Here is a 14,552-nt window from a genome sequence, read left to right as displayed (position 1 = left end):
TTTTTATTAAGATGAGGTCTCACAATGTTGCTCAGGCTTGTCTCAAACTCCTGGGCTAAGTGATCCTCCCACCCAGGCTTCCCAAGGTGCTGAGATTATAGACATGAACCACCATGCCCAGCCTGCTCTGATCTTCTCTCATATGAGACACTGCCTCTCACAGAAAAAAAAAAATTCCCAACTTGTCAGGAAATTCATTACATAGTTTTCTAACACTAGGATTCATATACAAATAGAATGTTATTTATTTAAACAAGTATACTTAAATTTATTTAGTTATAATTGATTAAGAATTTAAAAGTATTAGATTTATTTAATTAAAAATAGGACTTTTTGACTGGGCATGATGACTCATGCCTATAATCCCAGCATTTTGGGAGGCTGAGGTGGGTGAACCACCTGAGGTTAGCAGTTTGAGACTAGCCTGTCCAACATGGTGAAAACCCATCTCTACTAAAAATACAAAAATTAGCCAAGGTGGCAGGCATCTGTAATCCCAGCTACTCAGGAGGCTCGGGCAGGAGAATTGCTTGAACCTGGGAGGTGGAGGTTGCAATGAGCCAAGATCATGCCACTGCACTCCAGCCTGGGTGACAGAGTGAGACTCTGCCTCAAAAAAAAAAAAAAAAAAAAAGGAGGATTTTACTTTAAAATCAGAGGATAAACATCTAAAAAATCTAGCATATTCTTTTCATTTTATAAATATATCTTATAATGTCAAGTACTGTTAAATTAACACTAGATTTCTTATAATGATGAATGTATAGTGTGTTAGTTTGTGTCAGATTAAGAGTGTCAGAAATATGTCAAAAATACACATGAAAAATCAAAAAAAATTATTTTATCTTTGGACTTGTTATCTAACAAATAAGACTGCTTTTAACAAAACAATGTTCTTCTGAATATATATGATCAAAAGACAAAGATTTGATTAAATGTTACAAGTATATTAGATTTTCTTCACTAGTCTTGTATATTTCTGAAATAATAGTAAAATCAGTGGTAGTTAAGGGAACTAAGAGGCTCTTTACAAAATCCATACTTTGTCAGATTTGGCTTTCACTCACAGTCAATTTAAATGTCTGGTGGCTGTGCAGGGGCATGGAGTGGGGAAGGATTTTTTCACCTGCTCCTTACCTGCAAGTCAGTTATATGTCATAGAAAGAAGACCGGATATTCTCAGATTACTATAATCTGTTTTAGAAACACTGGCATGCCAAGAGGTACAGGCAGTGGGAGCAGTAAATCCATGTTGCAAAGAATCAGGGGGTGCATTGTCTGTAGAGAAATTAGACACAATAATAAAACCAACCAAGGGTCTGTCTGCTTTTTATTGCCACCATTCATCATCTCAGTGGTAAAATATCCTCTCTGCCTGGTAGAGCAGACTAGCACCCTCCATCCCCACCTTGATATGCCAGTCTTAAAAAGGATTTTTTTCCTATAATAGTAACGACTTTATAGAAATTATATGTGTTCCACTTGAAACCATCCAGAATGATTCCTCTCAAAATGAAAACTCAGTATTGTTTTAAAAAAAGATTGAGCGGAGAGGTAATAGGATTCTGCTAAGAATTGGGCCAAAGAGAAAAACGGCTATATTCTTCCTTTTCGTCCTCAGTAGTTGTTTAGAGTCCTTTTATGTGAGTCTTCTTTGAGATGATTTTAATCATCTCCTCTCTGGTCTCTTCATCCTTGGTCATGCCCACTTTAGCACATTTCAGACACACTGTCAAGATTGATCTTCATAAAGTACATATCTGGCCATAGCGCTCACTTCTTCAAAAATCCTTAGAGTTGGCCAGGCACGATGGCTCATGCCTGTAATCCCAGCACTTTGGGAGGCTGAGGTGGGCAGATCACCTGAGGTCAGGAGTTCGAGACCAGTCTGGCCAATATGGTGAAACCCTATCTCTACAAATGATATAAAAAATTAGCTGGGCATGGTGGTGCCTACCTGTAATCCCAGCTACTCGGGAGGCTGGGGCAGGAGAATCACTTGAACCCAGGAGGTAGAGTTGCAGATCATGCCACTGCATTCCAGCCTGGGCGACAGGGCAAGACTCTGTCTCAGGGGAAAAAAAAAAAAAAAAAAAATTCCTTAGAGTCTGATTTTACCTATAAGACTAAATTCCTAGAGGCCATGGATGGTGTCTAATACATTTTTTTTAAATCACCACAGAACTTAGTTCATGCCTCTGAATGGAGTAGTCACTCCCTATTTGCAGCCAGAATGCCTTAAAAATTTAACCAGAGATCTGCTACAAAATATAAATGATTACCCTATAAAGTAGCATGTTCTGTTAAATTGTGTCATTTATTCAACATATATTTATTGATCATCTGTTACAAGTGAAGTATGCACTTTGCTGTGTTGAATAATTTTCTATCCAAGTTCTACTTTTCCTTAAGCAACATTCAGAGATTTTTATTTTTTTTACAAAAGAAACAATAAGAGAAAAATTAAAAACCTCTCTTAAGATACATGAGATACATAATTCATATATCTATTTTAGACATCAAATCTGTATCATTTATTTCAGAAAAGCACAGTATATGAGTTGTAATCTGCTTTAGGCCCTGAGTCTCTAAGTAGACTGGAAACTGAATATACAAAACTCTGCAAATAAAAAACCACTGAGGTTAAATAAAATTTACAAAAACAAGAGGTCAGCTATGATTTCCATGGGTATTTGCAAATTTGCAATTGATGATTTTTCAATAATTAAATATTTGGACATATTTACAAGTCATGTATGTGAATGAGTATGTGAGTTTGTGTAAGGGTATGTGTATGTTGTGTATAGTATGATTTCAGGTAAGAATTCAGGAAAAAGGAAAAGGAGGTATGATGGACCCATAGAAAGCAGCACTGGGACCATCATTAAGTTACACAAACACGATTCTCATGGCCTCTCCCAACACCACCCACCAATGCTGTTGACTTTGTGACAAGAGGTTCACCCACTAGAGCTTACTTATAAAGTTGGTCATCCAGGTGCATTAATAAGATGCTATAATTTAAACCAAAGAAGCATTCAGAATTCTTGTGGCAACTCTGCCTTAGAAGGAACAGTTATTTTTATGTGCAACCCCTGGTGGCAGTCTGTCTTTTTGAAACAACTCTTGGATTTATTTAATATGAATATGCTCCAAAACACAGTGGTACAAGTCATATGGCCATGCCTCTGCTGCTAAACCTGATTAAGTCCGATGGCTTTGAGGCAGGAATTCCTAAAAACAAAACAAAACTTAATACAGGGCAGAAACAAATTTTCAAAACAAACAAACAAACAAAATACTGTCCTATATCATTTCATCTGCTTGGGACTCTCAGAAAAGGGATGGTGGTATCAACAGGAAATCTTAACTTCACTCAAGTCTCCGCAGAACTGACCATCTAAACTAGTACTTTCCCTAAACTTTTCTATTCCATTTTTTCCTGCTTTATGAGTTTTATAGGAGTATCTCCATATGACACCCTACAATGTGTTAATTTGTTTATTTTGCTTGTTGCCTGTCATTTTTTCACTAGAATGTGAGTCCCAGAAGAGTAGAAACTTCTACTGATGTTTTCACTGATGTCTCTCCAGTGTCTGAGACGGTGCCTGACCCAGAGTCCATCCTTACAAATATTTGTTGAAAAAATACCTGAAGAAACGAATGAACAAATGAATTCATGGCACTCTCAGCTGTGTTTTATTTTTCTCTGTTATACCCAGCTTTTTTTCCTTTAATCAGAGTTACCTGATGACCGACGTTGGAAAAAACTTACATGTTCCTTGAATCTTGAAAAATAATAAATAAGAATACAAGAATAATGCTCATAAACCCCATGCCTAGTTAACTCTTCTTAATAGAGGAAATAAGAGATTCTCTGACTTATTCACAAATTGGGCCAAATAAGAGCTTATAAGTAATTCCTGAGATAACTGACAAAGGGTTAGTTTACAAACTGAAGCCTGAGGCTGGGTCAGATTGCTGTCTCCGTGTGGTTCCTCCTCCTGCAATGTCACAGACAATCTGTCTGTCATTGCAGAGCAGGTGGCCAGGCAGAATAACGGTGTAGATATAGTGACTGTGTCAGCTAACCAGAGCCTGCACTGCAGCTACAAGGAGATGATTGCTACTAAGTTGCAATTTGCACTGGAGAGAGGCCAAAGAGTTTACCCTATCACCAGAATCCTTCTTTCCATCTACACCAGTCCCCTTACAGGGGACAATACGTGTTCTACTAATTCATGTCCCAAGCACCAAAAACTGCTCTAGATGCTGAGGAATACATGTTCAACTAGAAGGGGGCCCCACGGTAATGGACTGGACTTTCTAGATCGTATCCTCCAATCTGCCTATGTCAGGTGAATTATATTACCCACTTCTGCCCCTTAGGGACTCAAAAAGGCCCTTAAACATTTGTAAGTCCTCTTAAATTTCCAAGAAAAGTCCTTATTTTTATATTCTATTAAATAGTGAAATTCGATAGAGCAGCAGAAAAGAAACTGAGTTGTGCCAGATATCACTTGTCTTTGCTACAAATTAGCTATTTGACCTTAGGCCCGTGGTTTTCAGCCCTGGCTGAATGGTAGAACCATCCCCAAAAACTTGAAAACAAAACAAAACAGTGCCCAGACTCGACTTTTGACCAATAGAGACAGAATGTCTAAGGGTAGGACCCAGCTTTCAGTATTTTTTAAAATAACCCAGCTGATACATGCGTACAACCAGGATTTGGCAAATCCCTTTGTGCTTTCTTTCTTAGTCTGTAAAATGAGAGTAATCACAGCTGCCCCCAATAATTCATAAGGATTTCTTACATAAAAATTAAATTCGAGGTGGCAAAAAATGTTAATATCTACACAAACAATTTATCCTTTGGTTTGATAAATACATTCTTAGGACTGCTGAAATAAACCCAAAGGTGACTTTTGTGACTGGATAATACTTTTAAAAGGGGAAATAGAATGCAGTTTCTGAATATTACTTGTTTGTGATTACTAAGGATTCTGCAGGTCACACTGTATGAGTCTAAATTTTTAAAAAGACGAGAGTATACAGTTTCATTATTTCCAGACACTTCCAGTAGTAGCAGAATCAGCATCATTAAAATCATGGAATACAACACCTGTAAGTTTAGTCTATTTTCCCCTTAGGTTATTTTCAAGGGCTCCTGTCTGAGCATTGTGGTAACCACTAAAACATTGGCAGCTCTCAGAAGAGTCTAATCAGTGAACAGCAATTGAAGATACAGCAAGGGAGTTGTATATCATAAATGGTGGCTTGGAAAAGAGATTTATGAAAAAGGCTGAAGTGTAATCTCGCAGGGACATTGCTTTAGAACTGGATTGTAGGGAACAACTGTCTGGTACAAGGCACCCCAGGGAGCTTATCTTGAGTCCCTATTTGATGAAAAATCCTGGAATCAGTGTTGAGGAAAGTATGTTGTATAAACTTAGTTAAGAAGTTTATGCCCTACAGAAAAAGTTCCCAGTTAATAAAATTAATGTAATGTGACAATCAAAATTTTAGTTGTAGCAGGATTTGTCTAAAAATGGCTGTCTTTGAAATTCTACCCTCAGTTTATAATAGAAATAAAATTGATACCCAGACATAAGGGAAAAGAATTATTGTGAAGGAGAGAAGAATTCATTGCCCCTTTTAATCAATCACTAACCACACTCTGTACTTACAAAATCAGAAAATGCACAAGCAGCTCTTTTTCATTACAGAGAGGAAAGGTACTGTTTTGATGTAGAAATGTTTATTTTTCTGGATTATTCATTGCACAGAACTCTGTATAACAAAAACAATAGCATAATCAATATCAATAATGGGATGACCTGATTATGTAAAATCTAATTATATATAAATTTTTAAATTTACATTGATAACATGTTCATGAAACTTTACAAATAATATTTACCAATAATAATAACAGCAATATCATTTGCTCAGCAATTACTATGATCAGGAACTATGCCAAGCTTCCTATATACATTTTATCCTTCCCATAGCACCTTGAAGGAGAGTTTATGATCCATGTTTTCCAAACAAAGATATTGAGATTTCAGAGGTTAAGAAGCTTCCCCAAGGTCACACAGCTGGATCTGAGAATCTAACACAGATATTCTGACTCTAAAGCCTTGACTCTTAACCAATCTGCTACTGTTTTCTGACCCACTAATTAATAGCTCTAGATAATGATTCTGCCATTAAGTTACCATTGATAAAGTTGTGGGATAGAGACTAGATATTTCCTTAATTTAATAAGGGGCAGAAATGGAAAACAGAAGTGTCAGGATTTTGTACAAACCCAATTCTTTAATATCAGTTGCTCAAATGTAGAATTGCAGGCCTCTGATGTCCAAAGACTATGACAAATTCATTGGCGACTCAGAGGAAGTGGCTGACCCCACGGTAATGCAGAGAGGAGGAAGGTTGTGACTGTGAGTCTGCCAGGAAGGCTGCCCCAGTCTGTGGACTGTTATGCAGGAGCAGGGCTTACAACTGGGTGAGGTACAAGAGTGGTGTTCAACTGGTCAAAACAAAACAGGGAAGTAAAAGTTTAACTGCAGGAATAAGTTTCCAGGGAGGAGGAAGAATAGCACTTAGAAGTCAACAAAGAATTCTCAAAGTCGTCCCCAAAGCAAAGAACCTTGGATCTACTCATCAGCAAAGAAAACCTAAAGAGCAAAACTGGGAACCCAATGGTTCACCTGAGATTCTTAGGTATGGAAAAATGACTAATTCTAAGCTCCCCTCACTGGCCAGGCTAGGGGTGCTATTATATAATAACATTTTCTTATGTAGAAATCAGTATGAAACTGAGCCTATGAATGAACAGATAGATGATTAGTGAAGACTAGCAGAGTAAGAAATGAGGTGAGGGATGACTAAGACTATATTAACATACTTCAGAAGCTCCGATCAATGGAAGAGACAGTAGAGGTACCTCTGATTTATGTAATTCAAAGTAAAAATGAAAAGAATTTCAACAGAGGATTGTGCTTATTTTCCCTATGAAGAAAAAATATTGAGTGCTTTAGTAAACTATTAAATATTTTTTAAAATCTTGGTAACCTGATCACATGTCTAAATTTTCTATAGACTAGATTAAAAGTAGAGCCTAATTCACAATATTTACACTTGGTCTGAAAATGAGTTTGCTAACAGATCCCCTGAAGGTTTCCTAGGAAATAGTTTATGAACATCGGAACCATCTTTCGAATATATCAAATCTTAGTGATATCCCTGTGGAGTCCCCTGAATGATTGTGTCATACTGCTTTGGTTAGATAACAGTGGAGACGGGTGACTCTTAATTCCAAGTCCAGAGGAAAGAATGGCAATCAAAATGGAAGACTGCAATTAAGAAACATTACTGCTATTAGAATGTAAATTACCACCTTCCTTCATTGAACGTTTCTTCTTTCCAAAGCCACAAACTGCAGCAGCCTCACTTTTTCCTTTCTTAGAACCATAGTCTTCCTCAGCCTTGTGTCTGTGATGTAGCCTGTGATAATTCTCGCAATAAAAACCCACTCATGTATGACATTTAGGAGGGAGCAAAAGGTTTGATTTGTCTTGGGGCCCTGGAACCATTATAAAAATGCCTTTAATGAGAAATGAAAGGCAAAGAAAATTAGGAGCTCAGAAACTGACTGAACCAAAAAGGATGCCATGTCGCTAGGCACTAGGCTGCCTCTCAATAGTTCTAGATAAACAGAAGACCATTTTTTCCCCCAAGAATCCAAATCAGTCTAAAAGCAGTTTTGGTTGGAAAAGAGGAAGAATCAAGTGGCCAAGATGTAGCCTTTCAGTTTCAATGGTCAAAGCAAAAAAAAAAAAAAAAGTCATAAGACAGACTTTGGGCATCACTGGAATATAGACATTTAAAGAACAGGGTTCTTGTCACTCCATGTCACAAACATGCCTACAAGTTCAAGAAAATCTCAGCTTTCACTAAGTGGCCCATGATAGCAATAAGAGGCTACACTCTTTCCACGAAATCTATTCCAATGAGATATGGCCCACTCACATTTTCATTTAGCTTTCTCTTTGTTCCTTCATTCAGCTGTGTCCTATTTCTTATGAGTGGAGTCTTTAGTTATATGCTTTCCTTAGTGTCATTTAGAAGGCAGCCACTTTTCTCTCCAAGCCTCTTTCATTGAGTATGATCCAAATATCTGCTACTGACACTCCCTTAAATTCAGGGACTGTAAGTAATTTTTTGGTAGAGGACATATTCTAAAAGAGACAGTGACCTTCTGTCTCTTCTCATAGGTCACTCTGTTTATATCCACTAGTAAGTGCAGTCTAACCAAGTTTGTGTGGAAAGTAGCTTCCAAGAAAATTTAACTTATAGCAAGGAAAGAAAAATGTTCTTAGGGAAGAACGATTCCTGCAAATTTATAAGACACGAAGCAGTTTAGAGTGTCCTCTACAAAGCCAGTATCCATGACTGCTGGCAACAGACCTGACTAATTAAAGTGAGGTCCTCATTCAGACAGCATCAGCATCACTTGAACACATGCCTACCCCAGGACTATTCCAAGTTCATTAAAAAAGAAACTGCAATCCCCATGTGATTCATACTCACATTCATGTTTGAGGAGTATTGACCTAGAGCAGTGGTTCTCAACCTTCATTGCACATAGGAATCAACCAGGCATCTTAAAAACAAATGAAGCCTGTCCGGGGCCCACCTGAAGAGAGTCAAAGTTAATCAATTTGGGGGTGTGGCCTAAGCACTGGGATTTATAAAGCCGTCCAGGCGATTCTGAGGTGCAAGGAGGATTGAGAGCCAGTGGCGCAGAGGCAGAAGAGGCTATTTCTTCCATTCCGTACTTCTGTTGCAGAGGCAAACTGAGGTTCCTGGAGTCAGAATCATTTGTGGTGACTGCCCTGGTTGCACTGTAAGTACAGGGGGAACGTCTCCACGAAAAAAAAACTTTTCGCCTGGTGCTTGCAGGTCCCTCCTCCCACCTTCCCCAAGTAGCTGCTCCTAATCCCCCCACACCTTGGCAAACGACATCAGTGACTAGTAGCAACTGGTGTTTTAAAAAATACAAATTTGGGCCCTATTTGAGACCTACAGCAGGAGAGTCTGCATCAGATTCGGCCTCAGAGTCTACAACATCTGACTACATTCCCAGGTGTGTCTGATGCGCAGCCAGGTTTGGAAGCTAGTGAACTCCACAGCAGGTCTAGCCTTTCACCACGTGAAGTCATTAAGGGTTTGTAAGAATGAATGAGCTGTCAAGAGAGGAAAGGCCTGGTGCAGTGCTCCTTTATTAATTATGGGGAAAGTGATTTATTGGCAGTGATAATGCTTCTCTTGGAAAGGGCAAAGAACAGTTCGTCGATTGCTGCATTAGGTCTTTCCCAACTCAACCTTAATGCTAGGCTTTTACTCCTCACTGTAGTTTAAAACCAGCACGGCTTTCACACGAAACAACCTCAGGGTCTTTGTTCCCAGGTGAGCCGCATCTTTGAGGGAAATACCAACACAGAGACTCTTTTCCAGTTCTTGGCCGGAGGACACCCTTCCCCCAATATACCTGTTTGCTTGTGTCAGCATCTAGTAGCCAACGTATAGTTGTGCATATCTGATATGTAGAAAAACACAGGGTAAAGATTTTTTAAAAATCGCTGATATATGCTCAGACCCTTTTGCTAAAAGAAAGCTTCCTTTAGCAGAAGGGCAGGAAGTGGGGGAAGAAAGATAGTTGGATTAACAAACTCAGAGGTGAGAAACGGGTAGGCGAATTGGGGGTCAGGGTTCTGTCTGCGGAAGAGGCGAAGACGGTTCAAAAGAAAAGTTGCAGCGCCTGTGTGCCCGTGTCATCGATGGGCTGGGTGCGGGAGACAGCGCTAGCGCGCGGCCACAACGCACTGCGGGGCCGAGAGCCGGCAGGAAATCAGAAAAGCTGCTAGCCGGCAGAGGCTGGGAGGCTGGAAGGGCTCCCCACCCTCTCCGTGCTCCAGAAACGCGCCGGCTCTGCCCCGACGCGATCGCCCGGTGAGCCCGTGGGGCGCGCAGGGGGCCCCGGGGTGCCCGGCGGCCGCGGGGCCGAGCGCGCGTGTGAGCCAGTGCGAGGCTGCGGGCGGCGGGCGGGCGAGTGTGCGCGGGAGGGAGGGGGAGCGCGCGCGCCGCCCGGGCCCCGGCCCTCCCAGCCTCCCGGCCTCCGCGCCTGCCTCCCGCCCGCGCGCACCGCTGCCCGCCGCCGCCGCCGCCGCCGCCGCCGCTCCCGCTCGCGCCGGCGCTGCACGGGAGTCAGCCTACCGCCGCCGCCTGCTTTGTGCTTCCCACAGAAGATGGGAGCGACCTCTTCCTGATCGGGAGCTGTTTAAAACGAGGGAGTGCGCCGTATTTCCTACTAGCGTGGAGGAACGGAGGAAGAATCCATTCACACTCCCCAAACCAGGTAGGATCTTATGATGGGCAGGCAGAAGGCATTTGGTCAGAGACCGAGAACTATTTTCCATTTGCTGCTCATAAGGCTGCACTTCCCTCTGCTTTGGCAAACGAGCGGCTTCTAAATTTGTGTGTGTGTGTGTGTGATGTGGTGGTGCGCGCCTGCACATTTTTCTGGGTGTCCGCGCTTCCCAGAGTGAAATTGCTCGGGCTGGTGCGTCTGGGCGTGAGGGTGCCTGCCTGCCAGTGCAGGCTGCTGGAGGAAGAAAGGGCTGCTAAGGAGAGATGCTGCACCCTGCACCGCGCTGGGCTCTGAGGATTCAGGGCGCGAAGAGCTAAGTCCACCCCGAACGCAGAGCTGCTGGGGATCCAGGCTTCCCCACCCACTGGACTCTTCTTCGCGGTCATCCCTCCTCCTGGTAATCCTTGGGGTCTTTCACCAAGGCCACACTTCCGAGCCCTCTCTTTTCCAGCGGGCGCTGGGTGCTCGTTCACGGACTGCGGAGAGGAGGGAGGTGTGGCGGGGCAGAGACAGATGAGGAAGAAATGTAGGGGGTAGCAGGGAGTGGGCTGCAAGGTCCCTGTGTCTGGGCACTGTGCCGTGATGTGCTTTGGGGATTCTGCACACAGAGGCATCTTTCCCTAAGAGATTGGAAGGGAACTTTGCAGCTGCATTCTCTGCCTCTGGAGCTTTGCTGGCTCTTGGGGGAAGTGGTCTGTGTTCTGAGATGTGAAGATATCCTTTTTGGCTCCTCCTTAATGAAGAAGAGGGCGGTCTTATAGCTGGACAGCCGGCCAAAGAAACCAAATCCGCCCAGGCGATGCTCTTGAAAATACAGTATGTGTGCATCTTTGATTCTTTAAATCCACCCCCTGCATCACCCCCGTCCCCCTACCCACCCCCCCGCCCCACCCCGTGGATGCTGTTGCTGTTTGATGAATGGCTTGGGTTGGCAATTCGTATTTCCCTCTCCAAAGTGGTAGTGGTTGAGTTGAGAGCAGGGGTAATGAAATTTAACAAAGCATTTTTAGAAGAGAGCAATGTGCATGTTGTATGCAGTCGTTGGAAAGTCATGCTTTGCACTATGTATCCTTTTAATGCCCCCAATCCTGCCTCCCCTGAAGCCGCTCTCTCTCTCTCCTGCTAGTCAGCTACTAGTGGTTGTGAATATAACAATACAAACTTTGTCCTGCTGGAGGTGTAAAGACTAAAGAGAGAAAAAAGGATATCAGTGGGAGGTGTAGTGGAAGAAGCTTTTTTAAAAATGACAGATGTGGTGAAGACAGTACAAGCGTCCTAATCATGGAGGAGCCTCTAGCTGAGTAGGTGGAGATTTCTGATCAGATCTGGTTAAAGGCATTGCTGGAGTATCTCCAGATATGAGCAGTTGAACATGCACAATCTGAGACTTGTGCGAAGATTTCCCAAGAGAAAAAGGGAGCCACCAGGAGAGAATTCTGAAAGTATATCTCTGTTTCCCATGCCCCCACCAGCGTGCACGCGCGCGCACACACACACACACACACTCACACTCACATGCTTTCTCTTTCTCTCTCGAAGCTACTCCAGCAGCGAGTCAGGAAAAGAAAAAAGGAGGAAAATGAATCTAGATGTTTCATTCATTTCAAGTAAGAAGACAAAGCCGGAAGAGGGATGATTGGTTTTAGGTTCCTCTTTCAAATCCTGTGTTACTTGGATTGAGCTCTCTGGGTTTGCTAAAGTTGCTTAAATGGGAGGTTAGGCGGGTGTGAAAGCAGGAGGAAGGAAGGGAAAACTAGCTCCATCTTTGGGGCCTTCTGAGTGAGAAGGTGGGGGAGGACCCACTTATTTCATCAAGAAGCAAGATGTGTGCTCTTTAATGGTTTTCATTTTACAAATTCTGCCTGCTTGAAGAATTCCATTGGGATCTCACAGCCTTTTAGCTAAGATTTCTCAACCTACTATAAAAGAAGCCCTGATTTTGTCCCCTTAAAATGGTTGTTGTCTTTTTTTAAAAAAAATGGATTAATTCCTAGAAAAACAACAGCAACAAAAAGGACAACAGCAGAGATAAACCATTATTTATTGTTGAGCTGTATAGGGCTACAAAGGATGTAAGAGTGTCATGACAATCAGACTTTACTCTGTCTTGAAAGCTTACCAGGGCTGAAAGAGGAGAGTAATGAACTAAAATAATATGAAGGCTGTATTTTCTTTGTATCTATCTACCTATCTACTTTATTATTATTATTATATAATGGTTTCTACTGTAACGTTTCAGATTAAGAATTAGATAGCCCTTTTGTTGGCCAGGTGAAGAAAAGAACTTCGGAGTAACAGTGCTTTGACTCCCAGTAAAATTACAAAAGGAAGGTGCGATATAGTCAGTAACACCTATAGGACTATTTGCAGGAATTATGTTAATTGCTCCATTAAGCTTTCTGTGTTTTGAAAAAATAAAATATATTCCAAGAGAACTTCAGCATTTGTTAAAAAGCTATGTTTAACATGCTTTTGCCAGGCAAAAATAGACTTTTATTTACTTGCAAAATAAACACATGATTCCTTTCCTCTTAGTATTCAATCTATTTCTTTGACAAAATAAATGATGAGAAAAGCTCTGCAAATCCAAGGAAGTTGCAATTCCCCTTTAAAAAGCAAGCCATAGATGTGGTTGCCTCAAAGTAAGTGCATTTTGGGACATTAATGTCTGTTTGTTTGTTTTTTTATGTTGCAATTCAGTGAGACAAGTTCTTTCTTTGTGATGCCTTTAGGTACAGGGAGGATAGTATATAGGTAAGGAGGAGACTGCCCTAAAAACATGGAAATAAACAAAATTCAAACTGAAATATAAATTAAATCTGGAAAAGAAATGCAGCCTCTAAAAGAGGTTATTAAACCACACATGTTGCATGTTTTATATTTTTGTAGTATGTGTGTATGTTGCTTTCAAGTAAACATTAAATTGTCACTTTATATTTGCTAAGAATTTAGGAATCAGTGTGCTATTATCTCTACTCTTTCTGGTCCCTTTCTTTGTTTTTGCCCCCAAGGATAAACGTGTTTTGCTAAAATATTATCCAAATATCACTCATACTTGTAGTTAAATCCTTCATCATAACCTCCCATACCTCATAGACCCCTCATCACAACCCCTGTCAAATGGCCTCCCATCTGACCAAATTCTACTGCTCCCTCTTGTGGCAAACGTTCTCCCTGACTTTCTCAGGGTTCCTGAATCCTATCTGACATCACTTATGGCTCCTTTAGCTGTCTATCACTTTGACTCTAATTCTCGGTAGTAACGGTGGCTAACAAAACCAGTCGATTTCTGTACTAGCTGTTACCACTTTTCTTTTTAAATGATGGTATTTCTGTTCCCTAGAGATATAGCTGAGATTTAGTGGAAATAATTATCAGGTGTTTTCTGACCCATTGGGCTGGACTAGATTCTGAGAATGTGAGCTTTCAACGTTTGCCTTTGAGATTTGGATTTGGATTCAGGACTAGTCCAGTGGGGCCTAATTAAGTACGGTGGGATTACTTTCAGTTTTCTTTCTTCATCTTCCAAAATCTCTTTTTCTTTCTCTGTCTCTCTCTCACCGGCCTCCCCACTCTGTCACCCTCCATCCCCAGCCCTCCATGCACACATACACATTACAAAATACATTTTACATAATACATATTTTGAAGACCTAATCAATGATTAGGTTCTCAGTAGTACGTATTAATCAAACAGTCCATTTTCTGATGTATTCTTCCAGTGTATTGACTTAACTTATAAGACAGTTGCTCGTAGTCCTTGCTGCCTCAAGTGATTTTTGTAGGTTCTCTTTGCAGAGACTATATTGAATAGTAGGTGTTTAAATTTACATTTGAGATTGTCCTTTGATCTGCCCAGCCAAGAGTGTAGACAGTAACAAGACAAAAGTTTAAATGAATCACATTTCCCCCTTATCTGAAACTTTCTAGTGAATTTCAGTAGAAGGAGGGGAACATGTGGAAGAGGAAAAGCTCTGGCAGCTGAAGCAAGAAAATGCTTTTGTGATCAAGGGCAAGTGCATTGCAGGCAGCAGTCTATATAGTGATTTGAGGGTGGGCTAAACATTCCCAGGTTCAAAGCATTTATTTCTTGGGCAAAAGAGGATCTGAAACTTTC

The 14,552-nt window shown here is 41.2% G+C and overlaps 1 protein-coding gene across 12 annotated transcripts in view; it reads left to right on the top strand.

Annotated features, from left to right (window-relative positions):
• SLC8A1 (solute carrier family 8 member A1) overlaps positions 1-14,552 on the top strand; it is a 497,520-nt gene that overhangs the window by 147,174 nt on the left and 335,794 nt on the right. The window contains exon 1 of one of the 12 annotated variants that reach the window (XM_038006240.2): positions 10,233-10,423. The exons of 9 other annotated variants lie outside the window; for them this stretch is intronic. The gene's annotated coding sequence lies outside the window, so the exon portion shown is untranslated. Of the gene's footprint in view, positions 1-10,232; positions 10,424-10,813; positions 10,833-14,552 lie in introns of those variants that run through there. 2 more of the 12 variants (XM_038006233.2, XM_038006237.2) reach the window with 2 other exon arrangements.

Source organism: Chlorocebus sabaeus, chromosome 14 (genome assembly GCF_047675955.1).
Source record: "Chlorocebus sabaeus isolate Y175 chromosome 14, mChlSab1.0.hap1, whole genome shotgun sequence".
In the NCBI taxonomy this organism is placed as follows: domain Eukaryota; kingdom Metazoa; phylum Chordata; class Mammalia; order Primates; family Cercopithecidae; genus Chlorocebus; species Chlorocebus sabaeus.
The sequence above is the reverse complement of the archived record's forward strand: the minus strand, read 5'-3'. Positions and strand labels throughout refer to the sequence as shown.